The 20,872-nt window shown below is 34.8% G+C and overlaps 2 non-coding genes across 2 annotated transcripts; one reads left to right on the top strand and one right to left on the bottom strand.

Moving 5' to 3' along the window:
- Nucleotides 1-5,154: 5,154 nt before the first annotated feature.
- TRNAF-GAA lies at nucleotides 5,155-5,227 on the top strand. Its single transcript has one exon. It is a non-coding gene; the product is annotated as a tRNA-Phe (tRNA).
- A 5,703-nt stretch (nucleotides 5,228-10,930) lies between these two features.
- Nucleotides 10,931-11,003, bottom strand: TRNAA-AGC. The gene has a single exon. It is a non-coding gene; the product is annotated as a tRNA-Ala (tRNA).
- Nucleotides 11,004-20,872: the final 9,869 nt, after the last annotated feature.

Raw genomic sequence — 20,872 nt, 5'->3', positions numbered from 1 at the left:
CATTTGAAGGTCATCTAGGTCATGAGCTGAAGGTAAATTACCTTGGGGGCATTGTGGTCATTTTACACAGTTTCATGGTTTACCTACTCATCCTGATCCAATGACCACCAAATTTCATATCTAACCTTGACATACTATAATATGCTCAGTATTAAAATTTGATAGGCAGCGGAGCTCATATTGTGGTTTATTTTAACGTTACTTAAATCTCAAGCTATTTGATCGGTTCAGGGTCTTAACTCAGGGTTCTTTCATATATCCTTAACTTATACTTGTTTTAGGGTTCATATGAAAATCCAAGCGATTTCTACAAGTATTTCATAACAAAGAGTCCAAGGTGACAACTTTCCTCGTCGCCGACGTTTGGGACCTCTATTCTTGAGCTTTCAGTTGAACTGGCCATATCATCGTTTTCTTCCTCTGAACAGGAAGAAGATGCGCATTTTTCGCGTCGCCGCCATCTGAAACTCGGCCTGTACAGCCACATTTACAACATTTCTCTCCTTGATTTCTTCGTGAAACTTAAAGATGGGTGTTACAAGGAAGGGCTAGGATTAATTTGATACCTTCTCGTAGATCATAGCCTAAGATATTCACTTCCAAAGTTCATCCAAAATCTGATTTATCGCTGGAGATAAAACAAAGGATTTTTTATTGGGTAGCCGATTCTAGAGGATTTAAGGCCCTATTTCTTCATTGAACCTCTTCCATATCCTTTCTTCAAGCTAAAGGAATTGGTTTGGAAGAATGTCTTTGAGTCAAGGACCTTAATTTCCAGAATCGTTCCCAGTATGCAACTCACTCGAAACGCCAGATTTTCGATCTCTTGGGTAGCTTGTTCTACGATGCTTCAGCTCTCGATTCCTTCATCAAGTTTACTCAACTTATTCCTCTGAAGCTAGAGGAATCCTTAATTTGAAGGAAAAGAGATCATAGATAGAAATTCGACTCTTATCCCCAATTTAATTTTGAAACCTATTTCCTTCAATTCGGCACTCTCTCGAGGTTATTTTTCCTTGTGGTCTTCTATAGAAGCATTCCTTGGAGGTGCAAAAACTAATTCTTCATAGAACTTTTGGGTAATCTTGTTGAGAAACTGGAATTAAGTTTGAAGAGAAATGGTGGAGGATTTCTCTCGAATTTGGAAAAAATCTGAGAGTAGGAGACCGATAATCTAAACGCTCATTGCCTTCGATTGGGAGATCGACCTTTCACGATTCGTATTCCGTATTGTTGCTCCTACTTCAGACTTTATAGGAGATGCTTAAACCGACATTGAGAGCTCCAGAATCTACATTATTTAGAAGTTCGAAGAGAAGTGGCGAAGGATTGCTCTCGAATTTGGAAGAAATCTGAGAGTAGGAGACCCATAATCTAAACGCTTATTGTCTTCGATTCGGGGATCAATCTTTCTCGATTCTTATTCCGTATTGTTGCTCCTACTTCATTCTTTATAGGAGGAGCTTAAACCAACATTGAGAGCTCTAGAATCTTCGTTATTTAGAGATTGAACTCTCTGGATAATTTTTCGAAGACATCAACTCCGATCATAGCCTTACCGACCTTGGCTTTGAATACTAGCGTTGGATGTGATGATCTGTGCATGTTCGTTCTAAATCATATCAAATTTTGGAGGAGATCCAACAGTTGAGATTTGAGTTCGAAGGATTTTGCTCGAATGGTCATGGTAGATGCTCTGATTATAATTAGAGTGGCATTTATATAATTATCCATTATTTCAGGGGTATTTTGGTAATTTTCCACTTTTCGAATATTTTATTAGTATTTTTCTCGAAAAATCCATAATTTTTTTACAAATTTCTCATTGTTTTTTGATCACTTCCCCCTTATTTTGAATCTTGAGATTCCTTCTAGATAGGGAATTACAAATCTGGAAAGATTTTTTATAATTGATAAAATGACTTTTTTCCCCTTTTCATTTACTTTTTTCTTTCCAATTCTTTTTAAAAGGCCTTTTAACTTCTTGAAATCACTTGCTAGGGTACTCAATTGACTAAGTCCCTTGTTCTTGCTTAAAACTTTAATTTTTTTTCTTTCTATCCTTGGTCTTTGATGAGTGGCTTATTCTTATAGGAGCTAATTTTCTTCATGTTTGGGGTGTTACATATACATAATCGTTACAAACACAAAATAAGAAGCAGACTCAAAAGAAGAACAAAAAATACTATTTTAAAAACAGAGGTTAGTCCATGGCTCGCACTCCAAAGTCTGCTCTCATCCACGACCAACTCTTAGTTACTTGAAAAAAAAATGATAAACATGGAGTGAGTAAAACTTAGTAAGTAGCCTACTAATAGGGTCTTAATCGCGACCTTAAGCTAGGATATTACTTCTTGTTATGTTTTCAAGATCCTAGAACTAAGAGGTCATCGTGTCATGTATTATATACTGATCCTGAAAAACCTTCCCCTAAAATAACCTTCAATTTTCTCCCCATGAACACATGAGTGGTGTCGTCATAATCATGTAATCCTACTGGTAAATCGTGGTGCAGGACATCTCGTTTAGCTGATGGGAAAGGTAGGCCTATCATAACATCCAGCTCATGATACATATTGCAGGACATCCTACCTAAAGAGGAATATGGGACTTTTTGTACACATCGTAATGGAAAATAATGGTTACTTATGGGTATGGATCCTAGCAACTTATTTAGCATGTTATTCACATGGTTCTAGGTACTTGGTACATGGATTATTGATGAACTTAGGTTTATACCTAATGTCTTCGGTTAGGCTTTAAGAGTTGAGGTTTTAGCTTACGAAAACATTAGAGGGTAACCTAACATGGACTGATTCATGGGAAAACCTACTAGCACTTTGAGGACCTCTTTCCTTCACCAAACTTATGGGTAAACTTATTTAGAAGGTGCAGGAACAAGTTTGGAAATAAATAGTTGACTAGTTCTCGAATTCGAGGTAAACCCATGAGCACGATACCCCAAAACAAAAATCTTGTATCTCTCGATTTGGTACTCGATTAAGCTTGCTTCTTGCCCCTAATAGTCTACCCTAATTCATAATTTATAGACGGATTTTCCACTACCATTGAAACATCTAGAATTTCTATAATTTCATTCTTGATTTTTTTGAATCTTCTGCCAGAAAAGTCTTCTCCGATCGGAGCCTTCCTTTTTTAAGCCCCTTGTAATTATTATTCTATAAAAAATTTAATGATTCACGAAGTTTATAAAAATTAGAAAAAGTACCATTTTCTCAATGTTTTTTCAATTCTACTTGTTCTTGCTTCTAGATACAACTTAGTAGGGATTATACACGGTCTCTTATTGAAGACCTTGAGTGTTGCAAATTCTCCTCTCCTTTGAAAACTTTCGGTCATCGAATGTGCTTATTCTAAAATAGGCCATGGTACAAGGTTCTTATTTGCCTTTTGTTTCCCAAGTGGCTTCTTCTACTCTATGATTTTTCCATAGGACCTTAACAAGAGCGATTTTCTTGTTTCTCAATCTTTTGACTTTCTTGTCTATTATTTGAATCGTTTATTCTTTATACGTTAGGTCATCTCTCAAGAAGAGAGTTTCATGAGCCAGTACTTGCGAAGGATCTAGGGTATACTTCCGTAGTATGGATACATGAAAGATATTATGTACTGTAGACAAATTTGGGCATTGCCCGATTCTAGATCCAATCCTTTCTAATATCTCAAAGGGACAGATAAACCTAGGGCTTAGCTTCCCCTCTTTACCCTACCTGAGCACCCCTCTCATGGGGTGGTGCTACCTTTAGGACTATATGATCCCCTAGCAACAATTCCATGTCCTTGCGCCTTAGGTCTGCATAGCTTTTCTCTCGGCTTTGTGCGGTTTGTATCCTAGCTTTAATCTTTTGGACTGCGGCGTTGGTAATTTGCATAGCTCTGGCCCAATAGTTGTCGTTTGCCCCCCTTCTTCCTAAAAGATAGGGGATCAAAATCTTCGTCCGTGGAGAACCTCATATGTGGCCATTTTTATGGTTGCTTGGCAACTATTATTATAACAGAATTTCATAATGGATAGGTACTTATCCGAGCTTCCTGCTAAATCCATCACATATGCCCTCAACATGTCTTCCAATATTTGCTTGAGCGTTTCTGTTTGACCATTTGTTTATGGGTGGAATGTCGTACTATAACTGCGTACCCAATGCCTTTTGTTGAATTTTCTAGAAGCGAGATTTAAATCTGGCATCTCGGTCTAATACTATTGCCTTTTGTTGAATTTCCAGAAGCGTACCCAATACCTTTACTGATGAATATTCATTTTTAATGTTAGCAAGAGTAGCTCAGTTGGGAGATTGTTAGACGGAAGATTTGATGGTCACACGTGTTTTATCCACGTTCAACGCACCTAATACAAGTTTATTACCTGACTATACAATCTAAAAACACAACTTGCTTATTCAATCTAAAATTAGTGATTATTTCTTTTTTAAATATAATGAATTATCGGAAGTACCTTTACTTATGAATTTTCATTTTTAATATTAGTGGGGATAGCTCTGTTGGGAGAGCATCAGACTGAAGATTTGAAGGTCACGTGTTTGATCTCTACGTTCACCGCACCTGATTCTAGTTGCATAACTCAACTATTCAATCTAAAATTAGTCATTATTCCTTTCTGAAATCTCAATGAATTATCGGAAATACCTAACGTGTTCTAGTTCACCGCACCTTATACAAGTTGATAACTTGAATATCTTATTAAAAATTAGTGATTATTTATATTTAAAATTAAAATGAATTAGCGAAAATACCTTTACTGATGAATTTTCACTTTTAATGTTAGTGTGGATAGCTCAGTTGAGAGAGCATTAGATTGAAGATCTAAAGGTCTCATGTTCGATCTTGCATAATTTGACTATTCAATTTAAAATTAGTGATTATTTCTTTCTAAAATTTCAATTAATTAGCGTAAATACTTTTACTTAAAAATTTTCATTTTTAATGTTAGCAGGGATAACTCAGTTTGGAGAGCGTCAAATTTAAGATTTGAAGGTCACGTGTTCGATCTCCATGTTCACCACACCTATTTTGCATAACCTGACTATTCAATAGAAAATTAGTCATTATTTCTTTTTAAAATCTCAATGAATCATCTAAAATACCTTTACTGATGAATTTTTATTTTGAATGATTGCGGGGATAGCTCAGTTGGGAGAGCGTCAGACTGAAGATCTGAAGGTCACGTGTTCGATCCACGTTCACCGCACTTTGTTCAAGTGCAGAATCTGACTCTTAAAATTAGTGGCGCCATTAGCGATTAGATCTGTCACGTTTTTGTTCATTGCATTAGCCATATTAAAAATTTAAAGGTAACATTTGTTTGATCCACGTTCATTGCATTAGCGATTATTTCTTTTTAAAATCTCAATCTCAATGAATTAGAGGAAGATCTGTCACGTTTTTTATCCAACTGGCATAAGTTTACCTTTACTTTTTGAATTTTCAATTTTAATATTAGTGAGGAGAGCGTCATATTGAAGATTTAAAGGTAACGTGTTTGATCCACGTTCATTGCATTAGCGATTATTTCTTTTTAAAATCTCAATATCAATGAATTAGAGGAAGATCTATCACGTTTTTTATCCAACTGGCATAAGTTGACTAAGTTGCACAACCTGACTATTCAATCTAAAACATGTGATTATTCATTTTTTCATATTGAAGATTTAAAGGTAACGTGTTTGATCCACGTTCATTGCATTAGCGATTATTTCTTTTTAAAATCTCAATATCAATGAATTAGAGGAAGATCTATCACGTTTTTTATCCAACTGGCATAAGTTGACTAAGTTGCACAACCTGACTATTCAATCTAAAACATGTGATTATTCATTTTTTTATGTTAGTTGGGAGAGCATCAGATTGAATATTGGAAGGTCTTGTGTTTGATCGACATTCATTGTATCTTATAGTTTAGTTGATTATAAATTCTTCTTAAAATATAATGAATTAGTGGAAATAGCTTTACTTATGAATTTTTATTTTTAATCTTAGCGGGGATAGCTCAGCTGGGAGAGTCTCAAACTAAAGATTTGAAGGTCACATGTTTAATCTTCACGTTCACCTCACTAGTTTCCATAAGCTAACTATTCAATAAAAAATTAGTTATTATTTATTTTTAAAATTTCAATGAATAATGAATTAGCGGAAATACCCTTACACATGAATTTTGATTTTTAATGTTAGCGGGGATAGCTCAGTTGGGAATGAATATCGGAAGGTTACATGCTTAATCCATATTCACCGCACTTGGTGTACTTTGCATAAGTCTATTAAGGTGCATAACTTTCTTCAATCTAAAATTAGTGATTATTTCTTTTTAAAAATATAATGAATTAGTGGAAATACCTTTACTTATGATTTTTTTTTTCAAATATTAGTGTGGATAACTCAGTTTTGAGAGCGTCAGACTACAAATCTGAAAGTTGTTAAGCTGGGCATAACCTGACTATTCAATCTAAAATTAGTGATTGATAATTGCTTTTTAAAATCTCAATGAAGTAGTGAAAATATTTTTATTTTTAATGTTGGCTGGAGATTCAACTGGGAGTGAGTCTGTAGATCTAAAGATAGCGTGAATTCCTAATTCTTTATTTGACTATAAATGCTCTGTAAGACATTTAGTAAAATGACTCATTTGATTGCATGGAACAATAAAATTGATCTTCCCATAGAATTGTCAATACATTATACTTTCAATGTTGCTAAGTTGAGTCCCTTTGATGTAGATGATGATTTTTCTGATTCGAGGACGAATTTTAAAGACGGGGATGATGATAAGAATCACGGTGTACATTCTACTTTCAATGTTACTGAGTTGAGTTCTTTTGATGTAGGTGATGATTTTTCTGATTCGAGGACGAATTCTTTTAAAGAGGGGGATGATGATAAGAATCATGGTGTTCCAACTGAACCTATTACACAACCCAAGGCCAAGAAGATTCAACAAGCATTCATACTTCATCTACAAAATTGGATAGGCTAGGTTCAACCGTCATTTCATAAGTAAATATTTGCACGGTTGAAGTAGCGGATGAAGTTGCAAGCATCATTTCATGAGTGGTTAGAAAACTTTATTTATTATTTTAATTTCATAAAATTTGTAATGCTCAAATTGACTTCGTCTTCTATGGAGATTTAAAGGGATCGAAATTAAATCACGGGCACTAACTTTTTCTTGTGGGGAGACTATAAATACCACCAAATTATTATGTCAAAGCATATTTGTGGACAATGAAATTGATCTCTTAAGTTGAGACGTTTCCCCTTATAGAAATCCGAACATATCTTTGACGTTTTTAAGTTTGATGCAATTCTTGTGGTAGATTGCATCTGAGTGATTCAGTCAAGCCTTGATCAAGTTCGATTGTGGAGTGACTCAATTTTGAAAAAGGTTCCAAATCTTGCTTCTTACTCTTGGATCTCATAATCTAATTCTAGCTTTATTTCTTGGTTTATCCAAATTTTGTATAAGAAGGTGTTAATTTCTTTAATACAAGGGTTCTTGCTTCTACAAAAGCTTTGCTTGTTGGGCTGAAGATTACGGTTGGTCTATCATCCTTCAACAGGATCTTCTATCCCCATGGACTTTCTCTGATGCAGTAGTTCCTCTAACACCGGTGACACGTCCAGTTGTCGAGGTTGGTAATGTGAGTTTGTAACCCATCCATTGAGGTTCTTGGAATGATTCTATAGCTTATCATTTCCATGTTGGGAGTTGGATCATGGGTCTTGGGCGAAGGAATCCTTGGTTTACCGCCCCCTTCGAGTTGAAGGAAGTGTCATAAGGCTAATTTTTTTTCAATTTTATTGATTTGTTTGAGTGATTTTATTTGATTTTATTTCAATTTTGTCAAACTCAGTAATTACTTTATGTGCTAGATCAAAATAAGATGCATAAAAAAAACTTGCAGCAATTAGTTTATTCATCGACCTTTAATCTTAAAAGTAACTTAAAATATTGTAATATTGTGAGTCAATCGCACATTATGAAATTAGGCTCGAACTAAAAAAATAATATTTTTAAAAGATGGAAATATTCATGAGCCAACCAAAATATGTATTCAAAGATGAAGAATTCACAACAGCAATCACAAACAATATTAATAAGCATCTTGTCTTTTGGTTTGTCACAATTTCAAACATGAACAAACCTCAATTTCGAGCCGGTGAGTATTATGGATCATAATCGGCAATACTTTACAAGTAGCTTTGAGCATTCACAAAAGGTCGAAAGTTGAATTTCTTTAGAATGGTAACCAAATAACATATGATTATTGTTGAATTTCTAAAAAATACACCACAAATTTCATTTATAGATATAAATGGAACCATTGATATAAAACCCTGATTATATAATTGCATATTCACTAAGAAACCCACCTCAGAGTGATCATCTTCCCTAGAGGCTGCAAATTAAGTAGCCTTCTTGGATTACTTAAAAGTGAACTTTTAAGAAGCAATATTTGAGCAAGAAAAATCATGTTACATGTTTCTGGGATACCACGGAGACACCAATGCAAGCAATCACTACCACCGAAAGTTTCTTTGATATTGTAGTTGGATCTATGAGACTCATCCCTCTGATGTGAAAGAGTAGTTATATCCAACATTCTTAATTGTGTGCCTCTTATAGCACTCTCAACAAATGGATCGCTTGATCTATTATACTCTACTTTACTTCCTCTTGATAACGGTGTGGTATTGACATCTCATATTGCCGTTAATCATCACTTACATCCAAAACCAGAGTATAGCGGTCGACTATCGTCAATGACCCATTCACCATTTTCATTCCTATGGTCAAGGACCCATTCACCATTTCAATCATTTCTCTAAATTTTATGATGCTCTAGTGTTAGATTTCATGGGAATATTGCAGTAGTAAAGTCTTGAAATGTCTATATATCAAAACTGTTTAACACTTTTCAAATTTTGATTTTTGGCTGTTTGTTTTTTTGTTTTTACTTGTGTTTCTAATCTTCCTTCTGTGTTTTTGTTACATTTTTTTAATTGTGTTAGCCATTACTTTTGGCTAATTTAATCTATTCTATTTATTTATTTATTTAATTTTTTTTTTTTGCTATTGATGGAAGTATCTTTCTGAAACATACTAAATAAAACTAAATAATTGGTTAAGAGAGGATATGAGATATAACTTATGGTTAAATCTCTTTCCATATGAGAATAACTCATTCTCATGTCCATCTTTGCAACCATGTACTAAATTAAGGATTTTATTTCTCTTTGGTCAAAACCATCCTTAAGGGACAAAATTAATGTTGTAGTTAGTCAATTATAATATTTGACGTGCTAGTTTTCAAACTACTTTAAATAGGTGTAAAGAAAGCATGAGAATAACTTAGTTTCACTAATCTGACACGTGTTGGGCATGTACTCAACACTTGTTAATATAATGGATGCATTACAAATTTATAATCCAGCATTTCGTATCATACCCTTGAGTTTGAATATATTTTGAGAGTGAAACGTACCTTAAGCTTTTTTTTAAGTATACAAACGTATAAACTTATTTATATGAATTAATTTCTAATATAAAATTGATAAATTTTTTGAAATAATTCTTTTTAATTAATGTATCGTTATCACATCGGTGTCCTCGTTTTTTACAAATGACATGTTACCATATCTATTTGGTATCATATTTATGTCTCGTATCTATATCTCATTTTTATTTTTGTGAGTCTGAGATATTTTGCTTTTATAAATAGATATTTTCACGAAAATATGTTTAATTTATGTTGAGATGGAGAATAAAAATTGACACTTGAGGACGTTGATACTTGAGACTTTGATTCCTCTTAGTGTGAAGCTTGCATCTTGCAATTACTTGGGTAGAGAATGTGTTTCACTTAAAATTCACTCAAGAGAAAATAATCAAATAACGAACCATATGCGAGAGAGGATAACTTTTTTTTTTTTTTTAATCTTTGAGAAATAAGAAAGAATAAAAATTAAAACATGACATGAATGACATCTTCTTGAATCATTGTTTTGTTCTAGTAAATGTATATAAAAAAAAAAAAAACCTTATATATTTTTAGATATAATTAAAGATTACCTATTTAATAAAACTCCATCCAAACTTCTACTCATAAATTTAGTTATTATTTGTATACAATTGTTAATATGTAAGAAAATACACGTACAAAATATTTATACTATTGGTAATACACTAGTCTCGGTTGTTTGACTAAAACAATGCAATCATTGTTCAAACTAAAGAATTTGATTCGAAGCTATCTCCTAATAGAGGGAGGCTCAATTAGACTTTGTTGTAAGATTCGATCATATCAATTTAAATAACGTTCTCCACAACTATAAATATCGAACTCCAAAGTATTCACGAGCAAAGAAGTTTGTTGAAACTATCTATAAAAGTGTTCCAAAGTGAGTTGTGGAGAAGATTTGCCTTCAAATCTAGTTCCAATTAAGGATGTCAACGATGAAGTGCAAGCTGTTGGAAGGTTTGCCGTGGAAAATTTCAGAGGTGGTAGATATAATTTAATTTACAAGCTTGTGGTGAACGATCTTTTCAGTCCCAAATAGGCTTTGACCCCAAATTTTATATTGTTGTGATAGAAGCTATAAATGACAATTATATTCATTGGTAACATATTGCAATTGTGAAGAAGTTCCGTCATATGCATTGGACGCTACCGCCATCCTATAAGCTCTTATCTTTTGAGGAAGTCATCAAATTCCCTCTCCACAAGTAGCAGTATAACTACTAGAATTACTCTCTTTTATCTATAAAAATGGCATAGCCATAATGATATAATAATCATTAAATTTATCCTTATATAAGTATGTTTTCTTTTTTTCTCGTACCCACCTTATACATAACATGTTAAATTAACTCATACTTAAAAAAATAATTTCTTTCTTTTGGAGATGCGGGGTATCGATCCCCGTACCTCTCACATGCTAAGCGAGCGCTCTACCATCTGAGCTACATCCCCACAATTTTTGCATCACAAAACCCTAAATTTTTCGTGATCAATAATAGTGAAAATGAAGAAATATTGCTACACAACAGGTCATGAATAAGGAAAAATTGAAAAGAAACAATATTATTTAATAATAGATAGTCTTATTTTTGGAGATGTAGGGTATCGATCCCTATATCTCTCACATGCAAAGCGAGCGCTCTACCATTTGAGCTACATCCCCATGATTCTTACAACTTAAAACCCTAAATGTTTCATTATCAATAATAGTGAAAATAAAAAAATATCAAAATATTAATAACAAATAATTTGTTTTGGTGATGTGGGGCATAGATAATTGTGAAAATGAAAAAATATTATAACAAATTAAATACTTTCTTTCGGAGATGCAGGTTATCAATCTTCGTACAACTCGCATGCAAAGCGAGCGCTCTACCGTCTAAGCTAATATCGCTACTCATTATGTCATAAATAAGAAAAAATTTAATAGAAATAAAATAGTAATAGCGAATAGTTTCTTTTGGAGATATGGGGTATCGATCCAATCCCCGTACCTCTCGCATGCTAAATGAGCAAATAGAAATAAAATATTACATCATAGAACCCTAAATTTCTCATCATCAATAATAGTGAAAATGAAGAAAATCTAGAAATGCAGGGTATCAATCCCCATATCTCTTGCATGCAAAGCAAGCGCTCTACCATCTAACCTGTATCCCCACAATTCTTACATCATAAACTCCTAAGCATCTCGTCATCAGTAATAGTGAAAATGAAAAACTATCCCAGCTCATTATGTCCTAAATAAGAAAAAAATTGAAAAGATAAGAAAAAATTGAATATAAATAATATATTTAGTAATCGATTCAATTGAAGATGCAAGGTATTGATCCCCATACTTTCCACATGGGAAATGAACACCCTAAATGCCCCTAGATGCGAGGTATCGATCCCCGTACCCCTCGTATGCTAAGCCATACCTCTCGCTTGCTAAGCGAAGCTACATCCCTACAATTCTTGCATCACAAAACCCTAAATTTTCCATCATCAATAATAGTGAAAATGAACAAATATCGCTACTCAACATGTCATGAATAAGGAAAAATTGAAAAGAAGTAATTTTCAAAATAGTGACATGAAAAACTATCCCGGCTCATTATGTCGTAAATAAGAAAAAATTGAGAAGAAATAATATATTTAGTGATTAATTCATTTTGGAGATGCAAGGTATCAACCCCGTAACTTTCCACATTAGAAGTGAGAGGTCTACTATCTGAGCTACATCCCCACAATTCGTACTACAATCTCTTGAAGGGACATTTTGAGAATCAAACTCAAGACCTCTCACACCCAAAGCAAGAATCATACCACTAGACCAAATGCCCTTGTTTTACCACTTGAAACGTAGGTATGAAGCCTTAGGCCTATGTATTAAGGTCGTATATTGTTTTATTGCAGGAAACACATGAAGTCCTTAGATGTAGAATGTGTCTGGGATTATAAAGCCTTGGGATGGGATGTTAAGAAAGACTATGAGTATTAAGAGCATGATGGTAAGTATAAAATGATTTGTCTTGGAGAATAAAGCCTTGGGATGGGATGTTAAGAAAGACTATGAGTATTAAGAGCATGATGGTAAGTATAAAATGATTTGTCTTGGAGAATAAAGCCTTGGGATGGGATGTTAAGAAAGACTATGAGTATTAAGAGCATGATGGTAAGCATAAAATGATGTGTCTGGGAGAATAAAGCATTGGGATGGGATGTTAAGAAAGACTATGAGTACTAAGAGCATGATGGTAAGTATAAAATAATGTGTCTTGGAGAATAAATCCTAGGGATGGGATGTTAAGAAAGACTATGAGTACTAAGAGCATGATGGTAAGTATAAAATGTCGAATATGAAGTTAGGTTGATGTCGAATATGAAGTCCTTTGATAAGAAAAGATTTAGACACAGGGACATTTGAAGAATTGAACTGAACTCAAAACCTCTTGTACCCCAAATGAGAATCACACCACTAAACCAAATGCCTTTTCTTGAACATCAAATATTTTTAGCTTTTACTCAAATATATTTTCTCTTAGTAGTTGGGTTATCAAATAAACCAACAACCCAACAAAAAAAAAAACAAACTAACTCAATTTGGGTTGGATTGATTTGGTTCAGTTCATCCGTTTGTTTGATTAAATTTTTCCATTTTGTCTCGTATGACAAGAAAATAAAGTTGTATTGAATGCACCTTAGTTTCATTTATGACAAACTCAATGAAACATAATTGCATTAATAGTACTCAGAGTTGGAGTCTATAAGAATTTCATGAACTTCAATGCAATTCATGCTTCATTGAAGATGAGATAAACTTCGGGGAACTTTAAATTACTTCATGTGGAGTTTCAATTACTATATGCTAGTTACCATCTTTCGGATTAACTAATTGGACACGAGTTTATGAATTTAGGGAAATTTTTGTGTAATTATCAACTACAACTTATGTTTTCAAATTTTTAGGACATAATTTAGGTAGTTGTTTTTATGAGTCGTAAACTTGTTTATTTGCATAATATGGATTTAGTTGAATTATTATTATCGATAAGATGGAGAAAGAAATTGTCTTTGAAATGACTAATAGACCTAGGTTCATCGTTGTTGTTTTTTAACTTGTGATTTTGCAGAAAGTTTAACTAATATGAACTGTCATGTCACAACAGCTTTAAGGTAAATCAAGAATATACCCTAAACACCATTCAAGATGACAATAAAATGGAGTTCAATTGAACGCACTTTAGTTTCATGTTTGGCGTGTTTAAGATAAAGCATAATTGTATTAATGATATTGAGCCTATAGTCTATAAGAATTTAATGATCTTAAGAGAAATTCCTATTTTATTAGAGGAGAGCAACTTTATTTAAGGTATAAGGAGTTCAAGAATCTAGATTTGAATCTGGTTAAGGAACAGCAAGATTTGAAAGTTTTGAATTCTAAACCAAATTTGTACCTAATTATTACTTTTGATGACTAATTATAAATTAAGAGAAAAATATTTTTGTAAAGATAGATTAAACTCTAAAGTTTTGGTGACGAAACTATGTTTAGACTAGCAGTTTAAAGTCAGGAGATGCGGTCACAGGTGTGATTATTTTGGATGGGTTCGTATGAGGGAGCCTTCAAAGGATGTACACTCACAGGAGTTGTTATGCAGCGTTAGTCTGTCTTTGTGTTTGAGTTTTTTTGTATTTTTTTTTTTGTAATTCTATCCCAAACACTTTTTTTTTGTTTGGATAAATTTGAACAACACCGTCTTATAATTTAATTTAATTTTATATTTAATGTGGTGTTGTTTTCTCAATCTTATTTTAATTTTACAACATTATTTTATATTAATTTACTTTTATTTTTATTTGTTTTCACTTTCAATTTTAGTTTCTATTTGAGTTTTGAACCTTTGAAATTTGGGTTGTGACAGATTGGTATCAGAGCAGCCGGATTTTAAATTATATAAATTTTTTCTTAGGATAAAGAGTCGTATATCTCTATGACTCAGCTCAATGACACGTCTCTCCGCGACCAAGTAAGGAGTCTAACCCTATTTTGTAGTATATGATATGTTGTAAAACTTGTATAAATTTATTGTATGTTTTGATTTTCGTGGTAGTTATAAAATGTCCTTGGACGTTAAAGAGTGAACATTAACTATATAAGACAATACTGGATCAATGTTATAGTGTCTAGATATCGTGAGGAGGAAAAGAGTGGTCATGAGATATATGACTAGCCTTAGGAAAACAGAGAGTTTTCGTTGTGCGAGACATCTAATCCATGAAATTTTGGTACTATAAATGAAAATACTAGAGATGGTCCCAAAACGTCTATATGGACCATTTCCAATCGCACTTTCTTTGGTTCTCTAGCAGCTTTTGTGAAGCTAACTCGTTTATATTTTTCCATAACGCAGCTCTTACAAACACCCATATCAATAGATTTTAGGCCTTCTAAAACTCCATTTGCACCCATCATCTTCATTTCTTTGATGCTCATATGTGCAAGTCTATTGACACTGCTGTAGGGTGTAAAAACTTGGTTGTTGTTGCTGTTACTTGAATTGGAAACACTCTTAGCAACAAAAACCTTTTTTATACACTCTAGTTGGTGTATAGGGTTCCATATTTTAGGTCATGCTACCACCATGACACCCTTCACAATCTTTCCCAAACTCTTTCCAAACTCGGTTGCATAATCTGTGTTATCCAACTGACCAATAGAGATCAGATTCTTATTGAGATCAAAAATATTTCTGACATTCTATAATGTCCACTCACTCATTTCCTGTTAGAGTTTATATGTAGACATCTCTCTTCCCTTCAATCTCCAACGTTTTGTTGTCGGCAATATACACCTTCGTAACATTTTCTTATTTGAAGTTTTGAAAAAATTTCTTACTTGGAGACGAATGAAACGATGCAACTGAATCTAAAATCCAAAATTCAATTGGGCTATTCACGTTAAGGATTTAAGTATTCTCAGTATCTTCTGCTGAATATGTGGAATTAAAGTATTTGATTTACTTCTTCCCCTTCGATCAACAATGAGAGCATTGTCTGATGAATCTCCAATTTCCCGTTTGGGCTTTCGCTGACATCTTGAATTTCATTAAATTTCAATTTATTAGATCCTCGTGAACTGTTGATTGCAGCAACAATAGTATACCACGACTCGAGTAAAGATTACATAAAAATCAATGGTTTAATTTCATTTTTTAACATAATTTCCACCAACTCAATTGATTTACAATCATGTTGAACTAATTTATATGATTTGCAACAAATCGACATTTGTAGATTGAACAACCTCTGCATCAAATACACCTTGTTCATAGCCGACGTATTTTCGTACATATTTGACAACACCTTCAATAGGCCCGATGTTGTCTTCTCTTTGATGATGTTGAACGTCATGTTTATGGACAGCGTCAACCAGATTAACCCTACGACGTGTATGATTAGTCCTCAAAATCATATCTACACCCATCAGAACTAAAATGTCCCAAAATGTACTATAGGAGAACGTGACCAGTTGTTGTTTATTCACTTTTAGCTTATAACATTGCTCTATTTGAAATGTTTTTTAACGTCTTTCCTCGCTCACGTTTTCTAAAATATTTCTTCTAAACGTGATTTGAGCATACACTGCTATTGTTCGTTCAGTCTGAATTTTGCATGGTTGACTTGTTCACTGGATTATAACAAATGTCACATAATTATTGTCTCACTACTGCAAGAGTGCGATTGGGACACTTGTCTTCCTTTCAATTGTGGGCCGCATCTTCTGACTAGTTACGTGAGTTTGGCTTGGAGCATACGTGTAGGTTGAAAAAGAAATGGTTGGATGTGGACTGCGAATAAGGGTTGGGCCACGGAAGGTTTTTTTTTTTTTTTTACAACATATGAACTTTGGGCTAGAGAGTCTTAAATTTGGGTTCGTTTGAAAAATTTTGGTTCGTTTTTTAGTTCAAACGAACCCAAATTAAACCTACTAGTTCCTTCTTCCTTGCACGACTCACTCCTATTCTCTGTTCTATCTCTTCTTGCTCTCTGAAACTTCTTTAAAGGCTATTGTTCACCGATTATTTGAAAGCATCTTTCTTAAAAGAATTGTGACCACAGATGACCTATGTAGAAAATTTGTACCCATTTCCTAAAACCTTTAGCGGACAACATACCCAAAACAGATGCGCTACACTCGTCTCACCCCTCCGGAGCATATGAATCCACCAAATTGATGAACGCTCAAACCAAACTCGTCCATACTTTTTGGCACAGGGATGCGAGAACCAATTCGAGTAATCTACAAGGGGGAGACCCCTTAAAGCAACAAACGAGAATGGCTCGGTTGATAGCAGGGTTAAAGAAAAGGCGAGTATGAAAAGACTTATCGCGTAACCGTCCCTGTAAGCAACTTCATTCTTTCTTGATCTATGAACTGACTTTATTAAAAAAAAAATCAGTTTTCAGCTGAAAGTGTGACATGATCCCTCTCCCTCTCAGTTTGGATAGTTGGCAAGTTACACGATAAGCGGAAAAGCATACCAGGCAAGGAAAGAAAGGCTGCTCGATCTCTTGTAAGGCCAACCCTCAACGGCGAGCTCACCAGGCAATGCTATAAGTCCAATAGAAGTCCAAGGTTTCGTCTACTACGGACTAGGAAGCTCTTGGAGGATCTAACATGAAATGAGAAATACATTCGATTACGGCAACTAATAGATAACGAACTATTTGGTAGAAACTGAATGATCCCTTGGCTCGGGCAAGAAAAGGAAAAGGTAGTCGTACTCCTAATTTTTTCGTCGGACGAGAAGAAAGTTTGAGCTGAAAGATTGAATCACACTAGATAAGAAAGGTGGGCTTAGCAGGTTTCTCCAAACGTATAAACAAAAAGAAGATACGAATACACATACATTTTCGCATGGAAGAACCTAGCTGAACCAAATCAAGGGTCCTAACCTAGTTCGACTGACCTTCTTTGGCTAGCCCCCGCCACTTGTAACAAGGTCAACCCATATGTGCTTTTTCTTTTCGTTTAGTGAGATAGCTTACCAACTCTTTCATCTCATAGCAGCAGTACGAAAAGCGGAATCCTCATCCTGAGTCGAGTCCACATTGCCATACGAATTGACATCGGCCAAACCAAGGGCTTCTATTTTTTCCTTAACGAAATCGGATTTAACAGTTTCGATAAAACCAACCTCTTTTAAAGGAGTCGCTCTACCCTGATCACCGTGGACATACGCATCTCCCTCTTTAAATTTGCCTACCATGATAAGGAAAGTTCCCTCAGATAGGCCCTACAAGCTGTTGAACGTCTTTCGATCAATCGAGAGAGGTATAGAATAGTACAACAAACCAACAAGACAAGAATGGACTCATGAGATGGGCGGTCAGAGAATCGATTTCATTTGTGTTATCCGCCAAGGAAATGATCAATGAATTCTCTATACACGGCTAAGAGATGACTATATTGTTGCACATTCTGAATAAAGTACCGTAGCCAAGAGAAGCTTTTGAAAATCAAAGCATGTATAACTCGGATCCATTTTCTCTTCGATTCGTAAACTTCAGATCTGATCTTACTTTCATCTCCGGGTGACTGAGAGAGAATTTGGGCCTGGCGTGCAACTGGTTCGGTCAACAATAAGATACAAAGCGGATTGATTAAATGGGCTTGAAGTTCCATTATCGTTAGGTCGAAGATCTCTACTAGGTTTAGTGCATTGTGGTAGTTGCGAATGTTGCCGTAATCGAATTTCTTTCTCATTTGACATTCTCTCCACCAAGCACTCATACTTGCAAGGGTTGAGAAGATAGTCCGTGAGGTAATTGGGCTTCAAGATTGCGCATACGCGAAAAGAGCTCGCTTTCGACTTTCTACCTCGGCGTTTTGTGCCCGGTTCTGGTTCAGAAAAGGGTCTGATCTCTTTCATTGAAGCACATTGATGCCAAAGGAGTCTTTGGAACCGGTGGAGAGGCTATGATGACTTCAGGCTATTCAAATAGCATTACTAAGTCATACTCGGAATTTTGTTTCATAAACCTGCCTGATGTATAAGGTAAGGTATTTTAAAAGACAAAAGAATGACAATTTCTTTTTCATAAACCTGCCTGATGATTAATAAGTCACACCCGAAGCTTTTGAAAATGAAAGCGTGTATAACTCAGATCCCTTTTCTCTTCGATTTGTAAACTTCAGATCTGATCTTACTTCCGTCTCCGGGTGACTCAGAGAGAATTTGGGCCTGGCATGCAACTGGTTCGGTCAACAATAAGGTACAAAGCGGATTGATTAATTGGGCTTGAAGTTCCATTATCGTTAGATCGAAGATCTCTACTAGGTTTAGTGCACTTTGGTAGTTGTGAATGTTGCCGTAATCGAATGTCTTTCTCATTCGACATTCTCTCTTACCAAACACTCATACTCGTAAGGGTTGAGGAGACAGCCCGTGAGGTAATTGGGCTTCGAGATTGCGCATACGCGAAAAGAGCTCGCTTTTGACTTTCTACCTCGGCGTTTTGTGCCCGGTTCTGGTTCAGAAAAGGGTCTGATCTCTTTCATTGGAGCACATTGATGCCGAAGAAGTCTTCGGAACCGGTGGAGAGGCTATGATGACTTCAGGCTATTCAAATAGCATGACTAAGTCATACTCGGAATTTCTTTTTCATAAACCTGCCTGATGATTGATAAGGTAAGGGATTTTAAAAGACAAAAGAATGACAATTTCTTTTTCATAAACCTGCCTGATGATTAATAAGTCACACTTGAAGCTTTTGAAAATGAAAGCGTGTATAACTCAGATCCATTTTCTCTTCGATTCGTAAACTTCAGATCTGATCTTACTTTCGTCTCCGGGTGACTGAGAGAGAATTTGGGCCTGGCGTGCAACTGGTTCGGTCAACAATAAGGTACAAAGCGGATTGATTAAATGGGCTTGAAGTTCCATTATCGTTAGGTCGAAGATCTCTACTAGGTTTAGTGCACTTTGGTAGTTGCGAATGTTGCCGTAATCGAATGTCTTTCTCAGTCGACATTCTCTCTTACCAAGCACTCATACTCGCAAGGGTTGAGGAGACTGTCCGTGAGGTAATTGGGCTTCGAGATTGTGCATACGCGAAAAGAGCTCACTTTCGACTTTCTACCTCGGCGTTTTGTGCCCGGTTCTGGTTCAGGAAAGGGTCTGATCTCTTTCATTGGAGCCTATTGATGCCGAAGGAGTCTTCGGAACCGGTGGAGAGGCTATGATGTTTTCAGGCTATTCAAATAGCATGACTAAGTCATACTCGGAATTTCTTTTTCATAAAAATTGTTATGCTTTATATCTTAAGTTTCATCGGTATCTGTCTTAATTCTTTCCTTTCTTCAAGTAGTTTTTTCGTCGCCAAATTTCCTGAGGCCTACGCTTTTTTTGAATCCAATAGTAGATATTATGCCAGTAATACCTCTATTCTTTTTTCTATTTGCTTTTGTTTGGCAAGCTGCCGTAAGCTTTCGATAAGATTTTTAATACTGTCCGAGACAATTTCATGATTTACTAGAAAAAATAAATTCTAACTCGTTATAAGATCAGATAAATCGTACATATAGTCTGAACCTTTGAGTTGAGTCCAATATTGAAATTCTTCTATAAAGAGAAAAAATACAATTAGAGATTTGGTGAGATTATCAAATTTTTAAGATACTTATTTTGGATGAGCCGAGCTAATAGGATGAACTAAATGAGTTCTACATTATGAACTATGTATCACGCATATCACTTAGATGTGCTTTAGAAAGTCACGTAGGGGGAAATGAAGAAATCTAATATGAAAAGAGGAAAAATCAAAATACATGAAAAGAGAATCGGATTCTATTTGTACTGTATCTTAACGGAACCCTTTTTTTTTAAGACCCACTCGTTAGTAGTTAATAATCCGAGTGATTGGATTTAGATCCTATTCCTCCTGATAGGAAATGAGACAAATAAAAGAGGCAGAGAAACTCTTGGAAGTATCAAAGGAGTGTTAGTACCATGTAGGAATAATAAGACCTAGTCTTTCTTTTGTTGTCCTGCATTTCATTATCTCTCTTCTATGAGAATTTTTTTTAACAGTGGAATCTACGAAAAAGTTACATGTTAAAAAAATAGAAAAAAAATTGTATATTGTTTCTGCACATCAAATCGAATCTATTTATAGTACCCAATAAGATTGGAATATCATAATAATGGTAGAAATGGATAAATATTTTCAGTGGAGTTGAATACCTCATTCAAGAATTGTTTTTGATCCAATCCGTAGGAATCAATAGAAAAGGAAAATCCCTTATGATACACCAGATCCGGCTCGGTTATTGA

Source organism: Cucurbita maxima, unplaced genomic scaffold (genome assembly GCF_002738345.1).
Source record: "Cucurbita maxima cultivar Rimu unplaced genomic scaffold, Cmax_1.0 Cma_Scf00056, whole genome shotgun sequence".
NCBI classification, from domain to species: Eukaryota; Viridiplantae; Streptophyta; class Magnoliopsida; order Cucurbitales; family Cucurbitaceae; genus Cucurbita; species Cucurbita maxima.
The sequence above is the reverse complement of the archived record's forward strand: the minus strand, read 5'-3'. Positions and strand labels throughout refer to the sequence as shown.